The sequence below is a fragment of the Tenrec ecaudatus genome, chromosome 12, assembly GCF_050624435.1.
Source record: "Tenrec ecaudatus isolate mTenEca1 chromosome 12, mTenEca1.hap1, whole genome shotgun sequence".
Lineage (NCBI taxonomy): Eukaryota > Metazoa > Chordata > Mammalia > Afrosoricida > Tenrecidae > Tenrec > Tenrec ecaudatus.
Window position 1 is genome coordinate 65,791,740 of NC_134541.1, and position 17,683 is coordinate 65,809,422.

Below are 17,683 nucleotides of genomic sequence, written 5' to 3' on the forward strand. Positions count from 1 at the left end.
AATTATAAAACGATTTAAAAAAAAAAAGAAAAATTTTCAAGAGCTAATGTTAGAAAAAGCACCCCGGTGGCATAGTGGTTACGTGTTGGGCTGAGACCTGTACAGTTTGAAACCACCGGCCAATCTGTGGAAGAAAGATGAAGCTTTCTACTCTTGTAAACAGTTATAATCTCAGAAACACTCAGGGGAAGTTGTACCATGTCCTAGAGTTGCTATGACAATGAGTGGTTTTTTGTTTTTTGGGGGGGGTTGGGGGGGCGTAGCTTAAAGTTGGATCTGAGCTCTTATTTTGGCACTAAGAGTTGGATCAATTAAAGAAAAAATGATCAATGAAACCCAATATAAAATAATAAATTTTACTTCTCAAAAGTTCATGGAAAAGTGTGCGAAAGCAAACTAAATGGGAGAAAAATATATTTTTCAAATGCCATACATTCAATGAAAGAATAAATAGAAAAAAATGCAAAAATACACAGAAGATCTAAGAACAATTGATCAACTTGATCCTTTTTAAAAATAATTTTATTGGGGGCTTGTACAATTCTTATCACAATCCATACCCATACATCCATTGTGTCAAACACATATGTCAATTTGTTGCCATCGTCATTCTCAAAACATTTGCCTTCTACTTCAGCCCTTAATATTGGCTGCTCATTTTTCCCCTCTCTCCCCACACCCTCTCCCTCATGAACCCTTCAGAATTCATAAATTGTTTTAATTTTGTCATATGTTACACTGTCCAATGTCTTACCTTGCCCTCTTCTCTGCTGTCCATCCCCAGGGAGGAGGCTATACGTAGATTTTTTTTATAATCAGTTCCCCTTTCTAGCCCACATTCCCTCCACTCTCCAGGCATTACCACTCTCATCACTGCTCCTTAAGGAGTCATCTGTCCTAGATTCCCTGTGTTTCCAGCTGCTATCTGTACCTATGTACATCCTCTAGTCTAGCCAGATTTGTAAGGTAGAATTGGGATCATGATGGGAGGGGGGAGCATTTAAGAACTAGAGGAAAGTTATATGTTTCATCATTGCTAACCTGAACCCTGACTGGCTCATCTCCTCCCCACAACCCTTCAGTAAGGGGGTGTCTGGTTGGCTATCAATGGGCTTTGGAGCTCCACTCTGCACTCACTAACATTTACAATGATATGATTTTTTGTTCCTTGATGCTTGATACCTGATCCCTTAGACAGCTCATGATCACACAGGCTGGTGTGTTTCTTCCATGTGGGCTTTGTTGCTTCTGAATTAGATGGCCATTTGTTTATCTTCAAGTCTTTAAAACCCCAGATACTATATCTTTTGATAGCCAAGCACTATCAGCTTTCTTCCCACATTTTCTTTATGCACATGTTTGTCTTCATTGATTGTATCAGGAAGGTGGGCACCCACTGATATGATTTTTAGTTCTTTGATGTCTGATAACTGGTCCCTTCTACACCTCCTGGTCAGACAGGCTGGTGTGCTTCTTCCATGTGGGTTTTTCATGAAAGCCCACATGGAAGAAGCACACCAGCCTGTCTGATCAACTTGATCTTATAGATATATTAGAACATTTTACCCAGCAATAGCACAGTATACATATTTTTCTAGTGAACATGGAATATTCTCTAAAATAGAGCTTAATATTTGGCCACAAAATAAGCCTCAATGCATTTTAAAACATAACAATATACAAAGAAAGCTTCTCAAATGGTATTGCCATGATCATAAACACACAACATTCCACTAGTTCTGTAATGCTTCTTCCCCTCCACTTGCCCCCACCCACTCTATCATGACCCCAGTTCTACCTTACATTCCGGCTTGACTGGAGCATGTACACTGGTACAGATAAGAGCTCACAACACATGGAATTCAAAACAGATTAACCACGCAAGAACAGTAATGAGAGTAAAGATACCATGAGGTTAGGGGGAAGCCAATACCAACAGCTCAATTAGAAAAAAATGCTTTGAAAATGAAGGCAACATTTGTACAAATGTGCTTGATACAATTGATGTGTGGATTGTTATAAGAGCATAAGACTCACCAAGAAAATGATTTATTTTAAAAAATGATCCAGTAAAAGCAAAACATAACAACTGGAAAACATCCTGCTTAAAAAATACTTGCAATAAGGTATATAGAAAATAAAATAAAATAAATCCATGAACCAAATGGGAATAAAAACAAAGCACACTAAATCTTTGGGACACAGAAAATATCATGCACAATTGGTCAACTTATAACAATAAGAACACACAGCAAAAAAAAAGAGATCCAAAGTGAACATCTTACCACAAAATTTCTCCCAAATTAGAAAAAGGACCGTAAGTAACATTTAAATTTTTTTCAGTGCTATAGTACAAAACATTTACAGACGTTAACACAAGAAGAACTAGAGAAGGTCATTAAAAAATTCCCAACAGAAATTCCAGTACCAACCAGATAGGTTTACTGGGGATTTCTCTCAAGTATAAATTCTGGCAATTACTTAGATAATAGTTAATATCAATTCTACAAAATCTATTCTAAACTACTGAAAACTACAAAACACTACCAAACTCATTTTATGAAACAAGTATAAACGTGATTCCAAAACCCAGCAAATACATCATCAGAATAGAAAACTGTACCCTAATATCCCTTATAGACATAGATGAACAAATCATCAACAAAATTTTAGCTAATAAAATTCAAAACACTTAAAATATAGAACATCATGATGGGATGTATTTATGCCACATATGCAAAGATGGTTCGATATTTAAAAACTTTCAATGTCATACTGCATACTAGTTTAAAAAAGCAATGAAATCATATGATTATATCAATGCATGCAGTAAAGATATTTGACTAAATGCAACATTCATTTTGGATGAAAACACTTAAAATTGGGGGAAAAAGGGGGATTTCTCAACATAACACTTTGTTAGTTTGTGACACTGGTTTGTGTCTTGCTGTGATGCTTAAAATTATGCAACTGATATTTCAAATGCTAGAAAAGTCCCCTAAAGTGAACAGGTTTCAGCTGGATTTCTAGACTAAGAACAGACAACACAAAAGGAATCAGATGACCACTTCAGAGGATAGAGATGCTGAAAACCATCTGCATAGCATCAAAATATTGTCAGATACTGAAGGCATAATGAATGGAAGTAAAACATTATCTAAGACAGTGCCTGAGGATAGGCCCCTTCATGAGAGAGGGCCCTAAAATTGTGACTGAGGAGGAGGTGATTTCTCAGAGTATAGGTAGTAAAGTCTGTGAAATGGAGGCTACAGGATCTTCACTTGCTTTAGGACATGGCTCAAAATAAATATAAATAGCTGCAAACATCTGCTAATAATCAGATATTGAAATGTATAATGTATGAATCTAGAAAATGGGAGGTGGTCAAAAATGAAATGGAACTTACAGATCAATATCCTTAGATGTTAATGAGTTGAAGAATTCTACCAAAGCTTTCAGTCAGAAATTGATCAAAGATGCAATCAAGAAGTATTGACAACTAGGGGTAATTGGAATGGAAATGTTGGAAACAAAGAGAAGGAATAGACCCATGGCAAGATAGCACCCAGATGGGCAGCATACACTGGGAGTTCCATGGAGATTGGTGATTGGGGAGATCTGGAGCTGAGTAGCGGTTCTGAAGCTGTTGGTTAATTCCAGCTACAGCCCAGGGAGCTTCCTTGCACCAGGAGTTGACTTCCACCCCATCTCCTGCACCAATTGTGAAATCCCGAGGACCTGGGCCTATTGCAGGAACTGGTCCAACCTAAGCCGGCTATGCTACTGCAGAACCCCACTGCGCCTATCCCCTCATCTTTGATCCTGGCTGCAGTGCCACAGGCCTGTGCAACAGTGGTTTGATACCTAAAATGGCATGGGACCCTACTGCTGCCTGTTGGTGGATTCCTACTCCAAGACTGGCACTATGCTTCATACCTGTTCCCTGCTCTGCCCAGGTTCCCCTACCCTCTGCGCTTAGAGCAGCAGTGTCATACACTATTAGACAAAGCTGGGTCCTACTTACTACCCAGCACCTGTCTGCAGTTCCTTTAGCCAGGAATAGATGACCCCCACACCTGCCCCTTCCCCACCCTGGGAGATATGTGCTCCCACACATTGGCCAGCACTTTCCTTCAGACCACAGCCTGCACAGCTGTAAAAAGATCCTATGGAAGACTGAGTCTGATGACTGACGGCCATCAAAACTGCCCTCCAAACAACTGATTCCTGATAGCCTAGGGTGAGAAACACAGCCCTTCAGGGAAGTTGGCTACAGGCAGCCTACAGAAGAATGCACACCAAATTCCCAAAGAGATAGCCCAGGGCTCTCTGATTCCTGAGAAAATGGCACCGAGCTCCTCCAAAATGACATGTAAATAGCAATCTGCCTCAACAACAAAATAGGAGAAACAAACTCCAAGGTCAGAGGATGACCTAAACCTAACTGCCACCCTAAAAGAGGCAGACATTGATCTGGCACATAAAGAAATCTTCAGAATGCTGCTTAGAGTCATACAGGATATGAGAAGCAATACAGAAAAAGGATAAAATGAAAGAGGAGGTTAAGATCATGCACCAAAGGGAAATACAAGAGTAAAGGGACAAGGTAACAAAATCCAGTAGCAAATTCACAAACTTTCCCAACAGACGAGGAGGCAGAGAATCGCACCAATGACCAAGAGGATAGCCAGGAAGATACTAACAAACGGGAACGACAGTAAAAAAAAATAATCAGAGAAGCTGAAGAAAACCTGAGTACAATGACTGATGCTATGAAGAGAAACATGTCAGAATAATTGGATACAATGTAAAACTCCACAGCAAAAAATAGAGAGGGAATTCTTAGAGGGAAAGTTCCCCAGCTTAATGAATGAAAAAAAGGCAACCATTTAGGAGCCCAACATCAGCTAGACTGAATCCCAAGAAAAATTCATGAAGGCTTATAATAGCTAAACTATCCAACTTTGAGGAAAAGGAGAAAATCTTAAGCACACTTGGGGGGAAATAAACAGTCACCTATAAAGGCCCCCACATAATAATATGCTCAGACCTATCAGTGGACACTAAAGAAGAGGAGAGAATATTCTAAAAATTGATGGAAAATAACACAAACCCAAGAATATTCTATCCAGCCAAATTATCTATCAAGATATATTGAGAAGTTACAGTCTTCCAGACAAAGAAAAACTCCACGTATACATTAAAAGATCCCAGCCATACAAAAGATCCCTGCCAACCCAGTATAGGCAGAACACCACTCAGCAAGCACAAATAAGAGACCGCCACATAGAACAACGCCACCCAAAGGTCAACAGCAAAAATAGCCTCCAAATAGTATTGGCTCAATGGTTGCAAGAAGGTCACACACACATGCACAACACACTGATAAGAAAGGAAAACACCCAACACAAAAGATCCAACATGACATAGCAGAGCCCCCACATGGCTGCAATAGCCCTGAATATCAATGGACTGAACTCTGGCATTACAAGACAGACGCTAGAAGACTGGCTTGGAAAACATAACCCGTCGATCTGCTGCCTACAGGAGACACATTTTAAGATTACAGACAAAAATAGGCAGAGAATCAAAGGCTGGAGAAAAATATACCAAACAAATGGTAATTCAAAATAATCATGAGTTGCAATCTAATCTCTGAAAAAATTAATCTCGAGGTCCAAGCCATAACAAGAAATAAGGGGGGCACTATATAATGCTTAAGGGAAAAGGGAACAGTAGACCAAGAATCAGTGAACATAATAAATATATACACTCCAATGAGAGACCTGTGAAATTCATCAAACACTCCAAAACATGAAAAAACAAATCACAGGCTCAACAATTATAATAGGTGACTTTAATATACTGCTCTCAGAGAAAGATAGATCACAGGGAAATGAGCTTAACAAGGAGGCTACAGATTTAAATATTACAATTAGATGACTTGACCATATGGATATTTTCAGAACTCTCTACCCAATTCCAAAAAAATCACATTCTTTGTATTCTATTGAACAATATTTTGTTAAGAATTTTTTTTTTTTTTTTTTTGTTTTTTTTTTTTTTTTTTTTTTTTTAAACATTTTATTAGGGGCTCATACAACACTTATCACAATCCATGAAAAAAAGAATTTTTTCATCTATGTTAATTAGAGATATTGGTCTGTAGTTCTCTATTCCTGTGGGATCCTTTCCCTGTTTGGGTATCAATGTTATACTAGCTTTGTAGAATGAGTTTAGGAGTTTGCCATCTTTTATATGCTCTGAAATAAATTGTGGAGGATCAGGGTTAGCTCTTCCCTATAAGCATGGTCGAATTCTCCTGTGAGGCACTCTGGTCCATGAGCATTTTTCTTCAGTAGTTTCTTCAAAACCATATCTATTTTTTCTTTTGCTGTGGGTCTGTTGAAGTTCTTGACCTCTATCTAGGATAATCTAGGGAGGGATTGTTTTTCCAAATATTTGTCCGTCTTCCAAGTTGTTGAATTCATTAGAATATAGACTTTCATAGTACTTTGCTATTATCCTCTTTGGGGTCTGTTGTGATTTCCCTAGCTTCATCCCTCATCCTGTCTATTAATGTTTGCTACTTCCTTTCCTTGGTTAGGTCTGCTATTAGTCTGCTGATTCTGTTGATACTTTCAAAGAACCAGCCTTTGCAGCACTGAATTGTTTACATTGTGTTGTTTTCTTCCCACTCACTTATCTCTGCTCTGATTTTTATTCTTTCTTTCTTTTTTGCTATTGGAGGAGTTGCTCTCTTGACTCTGTTCTAGTTGCTGGAGGTATTGTGATAGCATATAAGTTATAAGTCCCCTTTCCTTTTTTCATATATGCATTAATTAGTATCAAACTTTCTCTGGTAACTGCTTTTGCTGTATCCTACAGGATTTTGTATATATTCTAATTCTCATTCATTTCTTGAAACATCTTTATTTCCTCTGTAATCGGGGCCAGGACCCATTTGTGGCACAGAATATCATTATTCATTCACTAATTGTTTTCCCTTAATACCTAACTTTTTATAATGGGCTGAAACACATGAAAGGGGAAGAGAGGGAGTTTTTTTTTTTTTTAAACAAATGGCACCAAAAAATTGAATTTCCATCTCCAGAAGAATCAAATCGGGCCAATATTTCACACTATACAGGACAATGAAACCAAAAGAGATTAAATACTTAAATATAAATGCTAGAACTATAAAGATCATAAATGAAAAATGGGAACAAACTTAAGGGCACTAATACAAACACTGAAATCATTACCAAACATAATGCAAAATACTCATAGTACAGAATATAAAATATAGGCCTTGGATCTCCTAAAAATATTATATTTGTGTACATTAAAAGACTTTTTTCAAAGGTGTCAAAAGAGTACCCACAAACTGGGAAAATATTTGACGATAATATATTGGATAAGTGGCTAAAATTGAAAATCTATAGAAAACTATAACTTATCAATAAGAAAAACATAAATAATCCAGTTTAAAAATGGAAAGAACACAGAAACAGATAATTCATCAAAGATAATATAAAATCAGCCAACAATCATATGATGAAAGGCTTGTGAACATTAGCTATAAGAGAAATGCAAACTACAATCCATAGTAAGTGATACAAAGTCTCACAATGGCACTGATAGAGAAACTAAAACAAAAACCAGAAACTGATGGTGGAGAGAATGTTGCGTTTGGAGCCCTTATACTTTGCTTGTGGAATTGTGGAATTGTCAGCCACTACGAAAAGCAGCGTGGTGATACCTTAAACAAAGGTGAATAGAAATATTTTATGACCAAACAATCTAGCAACTCTATGTACCCCAAATAAATCATAAAACATGAACAGATATATGCAAACTTATGTTTATCACAGTGTTATCTATAATTGCCAAAAAGATGGAAAAACCAAAAATGCCCATCTCTAGAGGAATGAATAAATAATAAATACATATAATAGAATGTTATGAATCTCTAAAAATAATGATGAAACTGTCAACATGAGCTATTTTGAAAGACATAATGCTCATCAAAGCTTGTCAATCTCATAAAGAAAAATACTTCATAAGATCAGTATTAAAAAAGAACACAAAACACAAGTAAAACAATTTTTACACCAAAAGAACAAACTTTGGTGACTGTGGAAGAAGAGAGGGAAGAGGAGAGAGGGGTGGAGAAAAGGAAAATAGAAATAAGACAGTGCTTCATATACAGGAGAGCATCCTGAGATTCTGTCAGTATTTGGCTTCTTGACCTGGGTGGTATTGGTCTGTTTAGATTTTACATATTTTTCCTTGTGCGTGTTATTTTCTAAAATAAATAAATAATCATCACAATTCTATGATGTTGTTATTTCTATTATATTTATATAGCTGTACGAAAGTCAGCCCATTTACCACATTTTTCCAGAGAAAAAATAAAATACAACAAAAATCCCATGGAGTACAACTCTACTTGGAAAAAAAAAAAAAACAAAAGGAAGAAAAGACTCAAGCAGAAATCATAGTTACTATGAGAAAGGGGAAAAAAAACAACCATAAATATGTAAAACAGGAAAGCAATATAAAAACTCAACTGGGCTAGAAGAGCACATTCGGAACTATTATTAAAATTGGTGACCAATAATCCTATATCCAGCAAAATTATCCCTCAAATACAGGAGAATACATAGGGAATTTTTAGACAAAGAAAAGACATTTATATAAACAAGATCTAGACATTGCTTTCGACAGAGAATTAGGATAAAGACCATATAAAATTAACATACAAGACAACACCATTGAGAAATCAATCCACTCAAGTAATAACACAAAGAAAGACAAACCTACAAGATTGAAAATAGGGAACTAGAGATTAGATTCCAGAAGGAAGACAAGCAGAAAACAAAGGAATGAATGCACCACATACGAAGCAGATGTACAGAGAAGTGGAGTACTCTGGAATAGAGAAGAAACTACTTTAAATTGGAAATAAAATACTAATACACAAAATAACCCTAAAGTGACAATAATAGTGGAATAACATCAGGAAATATTGAAACCTAAAAAATTAAAAACAAGAAAACTATAAAAACATATTGGACAGTAAAAGTGTTTTAAAAGCAAAGAAAAATGCAAGGAACAAAGAAACAACACATTAAGAACCTTCAGCAAAATAACATTTAAATTATACCTACAAATAGCAACACAAAGTAAATGGTGACAATCACCAATTAATAGACAGTGGCAGAATGAATAAGACTCATTAATATACTGCTGAAAAAACAAAACAAAATCTTAGCTATGAAGAATAAAAAACCAAAGGATGTAGAAAGGAAATTCCTGAACATAAAATAGGCCACAATGTAAATATTTCATTCAAATGGAGAGAAACTAAAAACATTCCCACTCCCAACAGGAAACACAACGGGCTGCCTTTTATCGCTAATCTTATTCAACATAGTCTTGGGAGTCTTAACAATTAATATTAGACATAAAAATATAAGAAGCATCCAGATTGGCAAAGAAGTAATGCACTCTGCACGTTATATAATTTTATATGTAAAAAAGCCACCAGGAGGCAAGGGAGTGTAGAAAGGGGGAGCCGATCACGGGGATCTACATTATGGGCAACAGGAAAGTGGGTGAGGGGAGATGCTGGGAAGTATAAGATAGAATAGAGTAATAATTTATAAGTTATTAAGGGCTCGTGAGGGAGGGGGGAGCAGGAAGGGGGAAGGGAGAAAAGGAAAATGAACTAATTCCAGGAACCCAAGTGGAAGGTGAATTTTGAGAATGATGAGGGCAACGAATGTATAAGGGTGCTTTACTCAATTGATGTATGTATGGATTGTGATAAGAGTTGTATGAGCCCCAATAAAATGATTTATAAAAATTTTTTTTAAAAGGAAAAGGTATTTGCTGAGAACAACAAAAATCCACTAAATGCATAAATTCTGGGGTGAGGCCCAGGCATTACGGCCGGGGTCAGAACCAACCCATGCATGCATATGGCATCCAATTAAAAAGGAGGGGGAAATAAAAAGCAAAAGAAGGAGTGGATAGTGGGATGGTGGGGGAACAGGGCACTAACCAACCTATGGAGAGGGTATTGTTTGTCTCCACATGGAAGAGAGAAAGGGAGCAGTCCTCAACCTAATGCACCAATCCTTGAGGGAAACACACCAGCCTGATGCAGCAAACCAACAGAGAGGCCGGCAGGGACAGCCTAATCCCAGTTGCATCTACCCCTCCCCAGAAGATTACACTGCAGAGGACATCATTGAAGACAGCCTGGAAGAGTGGTGTGTCTGCCCGGACCATACAGGAGCAATCTAAGAGGGAAAGAGAGAGAGTGGACTGCATTCTAGCCTACCAACCCCTGAGTTGGACACTCCTGCTTAGGGCAGCCAATGCACAGAGAACTCCATAGGGCCAGCCCCACCACAAGGCACAACATACCCTTAATGACCCACAGTTCTGCAGGGGACAGCACTGTAGAAACAGAGCAGGAATTGTGCCCAATCTGAATCCTCTGCACCGGGACAAAGCAGGAAGGGAACACAACAGAATAGCAAGGGAAGCAAAACAAGGAAGTCCCTAAGGAATTCTGAAAATAGGCTTCAGACTCAGAGGGCAGGGCTTGGCACCTCATTAGACTGGATCAGAAAACATACATAAAGGTCAGCAAACAGACCTGCAACTATTTGTAGGCCACTTGTTCTTCTTCCTCTTCTTCTTCTTTTCCATGTCTATCTTTATAAGCTAGGCAAGATAAACAATCCTGAGGGGAAAACTATGGGACCAACAGTTCTGTGGGTAAGGGCAGAGCAGGAGATGGGGGAAAGGATGGGAGAAGCCAACAAACTCAGGGGCACGTGAACAATAAGAGGTCTAAAATCAATGGTGAGGAGGGTGTAGAATGCCTGGTAGGGTTTGATCAAGTATATTATAACCAAGAGGAATTTATTAGAGCCGAATGAAGGTTAAACATGATAGTGGGACAGGAGGAAAGTAAAAGAAAATAAAGGAAAGAACTAGGAGGCAAGAGACATTTATAGATGTATAAATATAGGCATGTATAAATGTAAATATATTAATATATAATGATAAGGTTATAGGTCTATGTAAATATATTTATTATTATAAGAAGAAAGAAAGAAAGTAAGAAACTTGCTGGAACTGATTGAAAAATTTGGCTACATGGTAGTTTATAAGATCAACCTACAAAAATCAGTAGCTTAAAGGAGTCACTAGTGCTAACTTGGGTGACTAGGAAGATTGTTGTTAGTTGTCTTCAAGAAGGTTCAGACTCAAAGCCACACTATGCACAACAGCCTGAAACACTACTGAGTCCTGTATTATCCTCAAAATTATTCCTATGTCTGAGCCCAATATTGAAGCCACTATGTGAATCTATCTCCTTGGGGGTCTTCCTCTTTTTTGTTGGCCCTGTAGTTTAGCAAGCAATATGTCTATCCCTCCTGATAATATGTCCAAAATATGAAGATGAAATCTTGACATATGTGGTAGTTAGATAAATCTATTTCAACTTGAAGATATGTAGTGTAGAGGTGGTATCCAACCTGTCAATCAGGTCACAGCCTGATGGTACCTCCTCGGGGGTGTAGCCTTCTTATAAAGTAGACACTGGGACCCTCCCCTTCTCTCTTCCTTCACTTCCCTGCTTGCTGGCCACCCAGAGAGCTGCTGGAGCCCTTTCATGTTCCACCAACGTTGGATCCAATAAACTTTTCATCTACCAGCCTGTGATCTTCCTACATTCTGCATCATTGCATGTGGCTGTATGCATCTGAAGAAGCATTTATGGGTAAGTATCAGACTTATGGACTTGAGTTGGACCATTCTGGGAAGTTTTCTTAAGATATAATTACTTCTCAATATAAAGCTCTTTCTTACAAGTATATGAGTGTCACTTGGTTTGTTTCTCTAGTCAACCTGGCCTAACACCATACTTGTCCCTAAGGAACACTTGGGTCATATTCTAAGGTAAATTTTTTTTTCCTTTGACTAGTCCATGTTACTTTCAATATTCTTCTCCAGCATTACAACACAAATGCATTGATTTTTATTTGGTCTTCTTCATTCAGTGTTAAACTTTCCCATGCATATGAGGCAATTGAAAATATCATGGCTTGGTAGAGGCATATCTTAGTCCTCAAAGTAACATTCTTGCTTTTCAATACTACATAAAGAGGTCTTCTGCAGAAGATTTATGTAATGAAACTAATATCTTGATCTTTTGACTGCTGCTTCCATGAGCATTGGTTGTGGATCCAAGTAAGAAAAAAAGTCTCGACAACTTGAACCCTTTCTCCATTTACCATCATGTTACCTATTGGTCTGGTTGTGAACAACAGCATGGTAATCTAAGAGCATCATCATAGATTCAGGCTTCACGTCACAGCAAAGGAAGTGTGGTGATGAGCCCATGGTCAAGGAATTCACTGGTCTTACCTTTTCTCCTCATCATTTGAAGCTACTGGCTTGATAGAACAATGGAATGGACTTCTGAAGACACAATAATAATTCCAACTAATGGCAGCACCTTCCAGGTGTTAAGCAATGTTCTCCAGGAGGTTGTATATGCTATAAATCAATGTACAATGCATGGTGCTATTTCTCCAATTGACCGATTCATGGGTCCAGGAATCCAGGGGTGAAATTGGAGTGGAACACTCACTATTACTTTTTAATGCCTCTTGCAACTTTTTATTTCTTGTTCTCGAAACCTATGATCTTTAGGTATGGAAATCTTAGTTCCAAAGGTAGGTATATTCCCACCTGTAGACACAGTGCTCTTTCATTGAAGTGGAAGTTAAAAATTGCTCTAGGCAATTTCGAACTCTTCATGCTGCAGATACACTGAGTGTGAATGTTATGAATATTTTATCTATGCACATATGCATAAAAATTTTTGTTTTGTTTACTTATACATAGAAGTTAAATGGAGTTAGTGAATATCATTTGTACACATATTAGTTACATCTTCTTAGGTACATGCATGGCTTTTTAAAAAATTTTTTTTGAGACGGTTCGAGAAGATGTGTACAAATGCCAATTTGGCAAGGGGTGAAGAATGAGAGTTAGGTTTTATGCCAACTTGGTGGAAGAGGATTATCCTAAGACATGCTCTAACATAGGGTTATCAAATCCATGTTGGAATCTTCTGTGGAACAGTCAAGCAGCTGTGGGGAGACTAGACCTCCTTAATCTAGTCACAACTTTGATTTGATTGAGGGAGTTTCCATTTAGGGTGTGGCCTACTCTTAATATGCCTTGGCAGTATGTGGAAGCTTGCTGATTTCTACTCTTGAATTTGGATCCTGCATCCGATTCATTGACCTCCAATTATATTTATAACAATTTCAGGAGCCATCAGCAAACTGTTGACCTTGGATTAATTTTACCAATATTGGATTTATTCAGGTCCATCTGCCAGCCTATGTTCTTCCTGCTTCATCTATGTGCTTCCTGTTCATTACCTCCTGAAATTACAAGAGCCAGAGGTAACCTACAGCTTGCATTTAAGCCACAAACTTGAAATACACTGGAGTAAGTCACTTTTATGACTGTGTGAGCCATTTATTGATATAAATCTTTCTAGATGCACACACATAACAGCATCACTGACTTTACTTCTCTGGAGAACCCAGCCTAACACAGAATCACTATATGGAGAGAATCAACAGTAGCAGATAAACATGAGAGCATCATATAGTGCAATAGAACCCAGAAACCTTTACAATATAAACCGTACCCCATATAACACAGAAATATAGGAGCAAAGACACCAATAACTACAAACAATAATACAGCAAAATGACATCAAAACCCATCTCTACGAAATATGACACCAAATGTCAATAGATTAAATGCACCGATCAACAGACAGAGGGTCAGTGTAGATTAGAAAACAAGACCCATTAATATGCTGCCTATAAGAGACGCATCTCAAACTCACAGACAAAAATAGACTAAAAATCAAAGGATAGAGAAAAACTTACCAAGCTAATGGAAGCCATAAAAAAGAGGGAAAATATTAAACTCTGATAAAATAAACTCTTGAGAAACAAGAAATGATATTATGTATGATTAAAGGAATAATAGAAGACATAACCTTAGTAAACATATATATTCACAATGAAAGATCCTTGAAATACATTAATCAAACCCTCACAGAGCTGAAGAAAAAAATAGTTCAAAAATAATAAATGACTTCTATAAACCTCTCTCAAGGAAAGACAGATATCAAGAAGAAGAAAAATAAAGATACAGAACTAAATTTAAAAAACAACCAGTTCAACCTCAAAGACATACATAGAATACTCCACCCAACAATATTAAGGTATACATTCTTATCCAACACACATGGTACATTTTCTGGAATAGACCACAAAGCAACCCTTTATAATTAAAAAAAAAATCAGATTCTACAATCCATTTTCTCAGACCACAGTGCAGTAAAACTATTAGTTAACAATAAAAAGAATAAGGGGAAAACATCAAATTCATGTAGATAAAACAGCATGCTATTTAAAAACAACTGGGGACTAGAGAAAATAAAAGATGGAATAAAAAATTTTCTTGAGACAAATAAGAGTGACAACAAGTATATCAAAATATTTGGGAAACAGCAAAAGCAGTAACCAGAAGACAATTTATAGCAATATGAGAAAAAGAGAAATCCAAAATCAACCCTTAGTATTACATTTCAACAACTAGAATAAGAAAAAGTTACACCTTCAATCAGCAGGAGAAAATAAATTATTAAGTCTAGAGCACAAATGAATAAGAATAAAGAAAACAGAAAAACAATGGAAAATATAAATAAGACAAGAATGTGGTTCTTTGAAGAGGCTAACAAAATTGACTAACCACTGGCAAATTTAACAATAGAAAAGATGCAATATGTAGAATTAGAGATGAAAAGTGTGACATCACAGCAGAACCAAATAAAAAGAATAATTCCCAGTACTGTAGAAGAATTTACTTCAGCAAATTTGAAAACAGAGAATTGCATAAATATCTGGAAATCTATCAATCCAAATTCATGCACTCTGACATAGAAAATGTCAATATATCCATAACAAAAGATGAAATGGAGCAGGTCATTAAAAACTTCCATCTGGGAATAGATGGCTTCATAGGAAAATTCTACTAAGTATATAGAGCGAAGCTTTTCCCAATTTTACATAGACTTCTAGACAATGGAAAGGACATCAAACTCCCAAGCTCATTTTATGAAATGAACATAACCCTGATACCTAAAGTAGCAAAGACACCACAAGGATAGAAAACTACAGACTGATATCCCTTATGAATATGGAAGCAAACATGCTCAACTCTATCCTGGCCATAGAATCTAATTTTATATATATATATATATCTCACCACGATCAAGTGGGATTCATACCAGTACACAAGAATGCTTAAATTGTATAAATACAATAATTTAATCCACCACATAAACAAGATTAAAAAATAAGAACCATGTGATCATATTAATAAATGCAGAAGGGCATTTGACAATATCCAACACCCATTTTTGATTAAAAAAAACACTCAACAAAATAGGAATAGAAGGGCCATTTCTCAACACAATAAAGACAATAAATGCAAAACCAAGAGAGAGCACCTACCTCAATGAGGAAAAGCTGAACACACTACTTCTACAAGCAGGAACAAGACAAAGTTGCTGCTTGTCACCACTCTTATCCAACATTATGTTGGTGGTCTCAGGCAGGATCACCAGACTACAAAAAGAAATCAAAGGAATAAAACTAGGAAAAGAAGTAATGAAAGACTCACTAATTAAAATGTTTTTTCATTAAAAGATCATTTTACTGAGGGCTCTTACAAGAATCCAGACATTGATTGTATCAAACTTATTTGTACATATGTTGTCATCATTATTTTCTGTACATTTACTGTCTATTGAGCCCTAGTATCAGCTCCATTTTTCCCTCTCTCTTCCCCACCCTCGTGACCCCTAGATAAATTAAAAATTATTATTTTCATATCTTAAACTGACTGCTGTCTCCCTTTTCCCATTGTTTCTGTTGTTCATCACCCTGAAAGGGGTGTGTGTAGTTATGCGTTGATAATTGCAATTGGATCCCCTTTCCTCCCCTCTTCTCATCTTTCCCCTACCCTTCTTGTATTGCTACTCCTGTTCCGGTTCCTGGATTCTGTATGCCCTGAGCTCTTATTTCTTATCCGTACCTGTGTACATGCTCTGGTCTAGCCCACAGTAAAAGGCAGGGCTGGGGTCATGATAGTGGTGGGTGAGGAAACCTCAAGGAACCAAAGGATTATTGTGTTTTATTGTTGTTTACTGCACACTGGTGGACTCACCCCTTCCTTGTGACCCTTCTGTGAGGGAATGTCCCATTGTCTACAAGTGGGTTTGGAGTGTCTGCCCCAACCCCTCTCATTTACAACAATATGGTTTTCTTTGTTTGTTTTTTCTGGTCTTTGATGCATGATACCTGATTCATTTGATGCCTTGTGATCTCACAGGCTGGTGTGCTTCTTCCATGTGGGATTTGTTGCTTCTGAGCTAGATGGCTACTTGTTTACCTTAAAGACTTTAAGACCCAAGATGCTATATCTCTTGAGAGCCAGGCACCATCTGCTTTCTTCACATTTGCTTATGCACCCATTTTGTCTTTAGCAATCATGCCAAGAGAGTGAGCATCACAGAATGCCAGTTTGTTAGTACAATGTTTTCTTGTGTTGAGGGAGGGTTTGAGCAGAGGCCTAAAGTCTATCCACTACCTCAGTGTACAAATATGTGTAGTTAGGCCAATACTTCTATTTTTATGAATTAATGTATTATATGTGTACACACATATCCTTATACCTCTAGCAAGAACAATCTATGCTTCCTAGATTGTTCCTCTGTTTCCTTTTACCTTCCTCCTACCCCACTAGTATGCTTGCCCTACTTCCACCTCTTAGCAACTCCTCTCAACTAGTTTTCTGTTGCTCCAATACCCCCAGGATATCTACATCCTCCTTGATGTTAATTTTTAATTCCTTAGCTGTTACCCTGTCTATGGCATTGTTTGCCCACTGCTCCCTTGGGGAATTGGGGGGAGAAGGAGGTGGGGGAAAAGTATCACTATTTTCAGGTGATATGATTTTGTATTTAGAAACTCCAAAAAATTCAACAAAATGATTGTTAGGAACAATTGAGAAATTCGGTAATGCGGCAGGATACAAGATTAACAAGCAGAGGTCAATTGGATTCCTGTATAGCTCCAAAGAGAGTTCTGACAAAGACGTCAAGAAAACATCCCAACCCAGTGATATTTTGTAAATATCATTTACAAAAGCCACACAAAAGATGAAAGATTTAGGAATAAAATATAGCCAGAGAAATAAAATATGGTATCGATTCCAAGAAAACTGAAGATTATTATAACAATAAATGAAAAGAGACATACAGAAATGGATGAATATCCTATACAAATGTGTCAATACTACTCAGTTCAATATATAAATATAACACAATTTCTATCCAATGCAAAGACCTTTATTCTCCAAGGAAATGGACAGACTATCAACTACATACAGAGAGGAGTGAGATCTGGAATAAGCAAAAAACACCTTAAGAAAAAAACAAATTAGGAGACCTCACATACCCAACCATAACACCACACATTATACTTCTAGAGCAGGC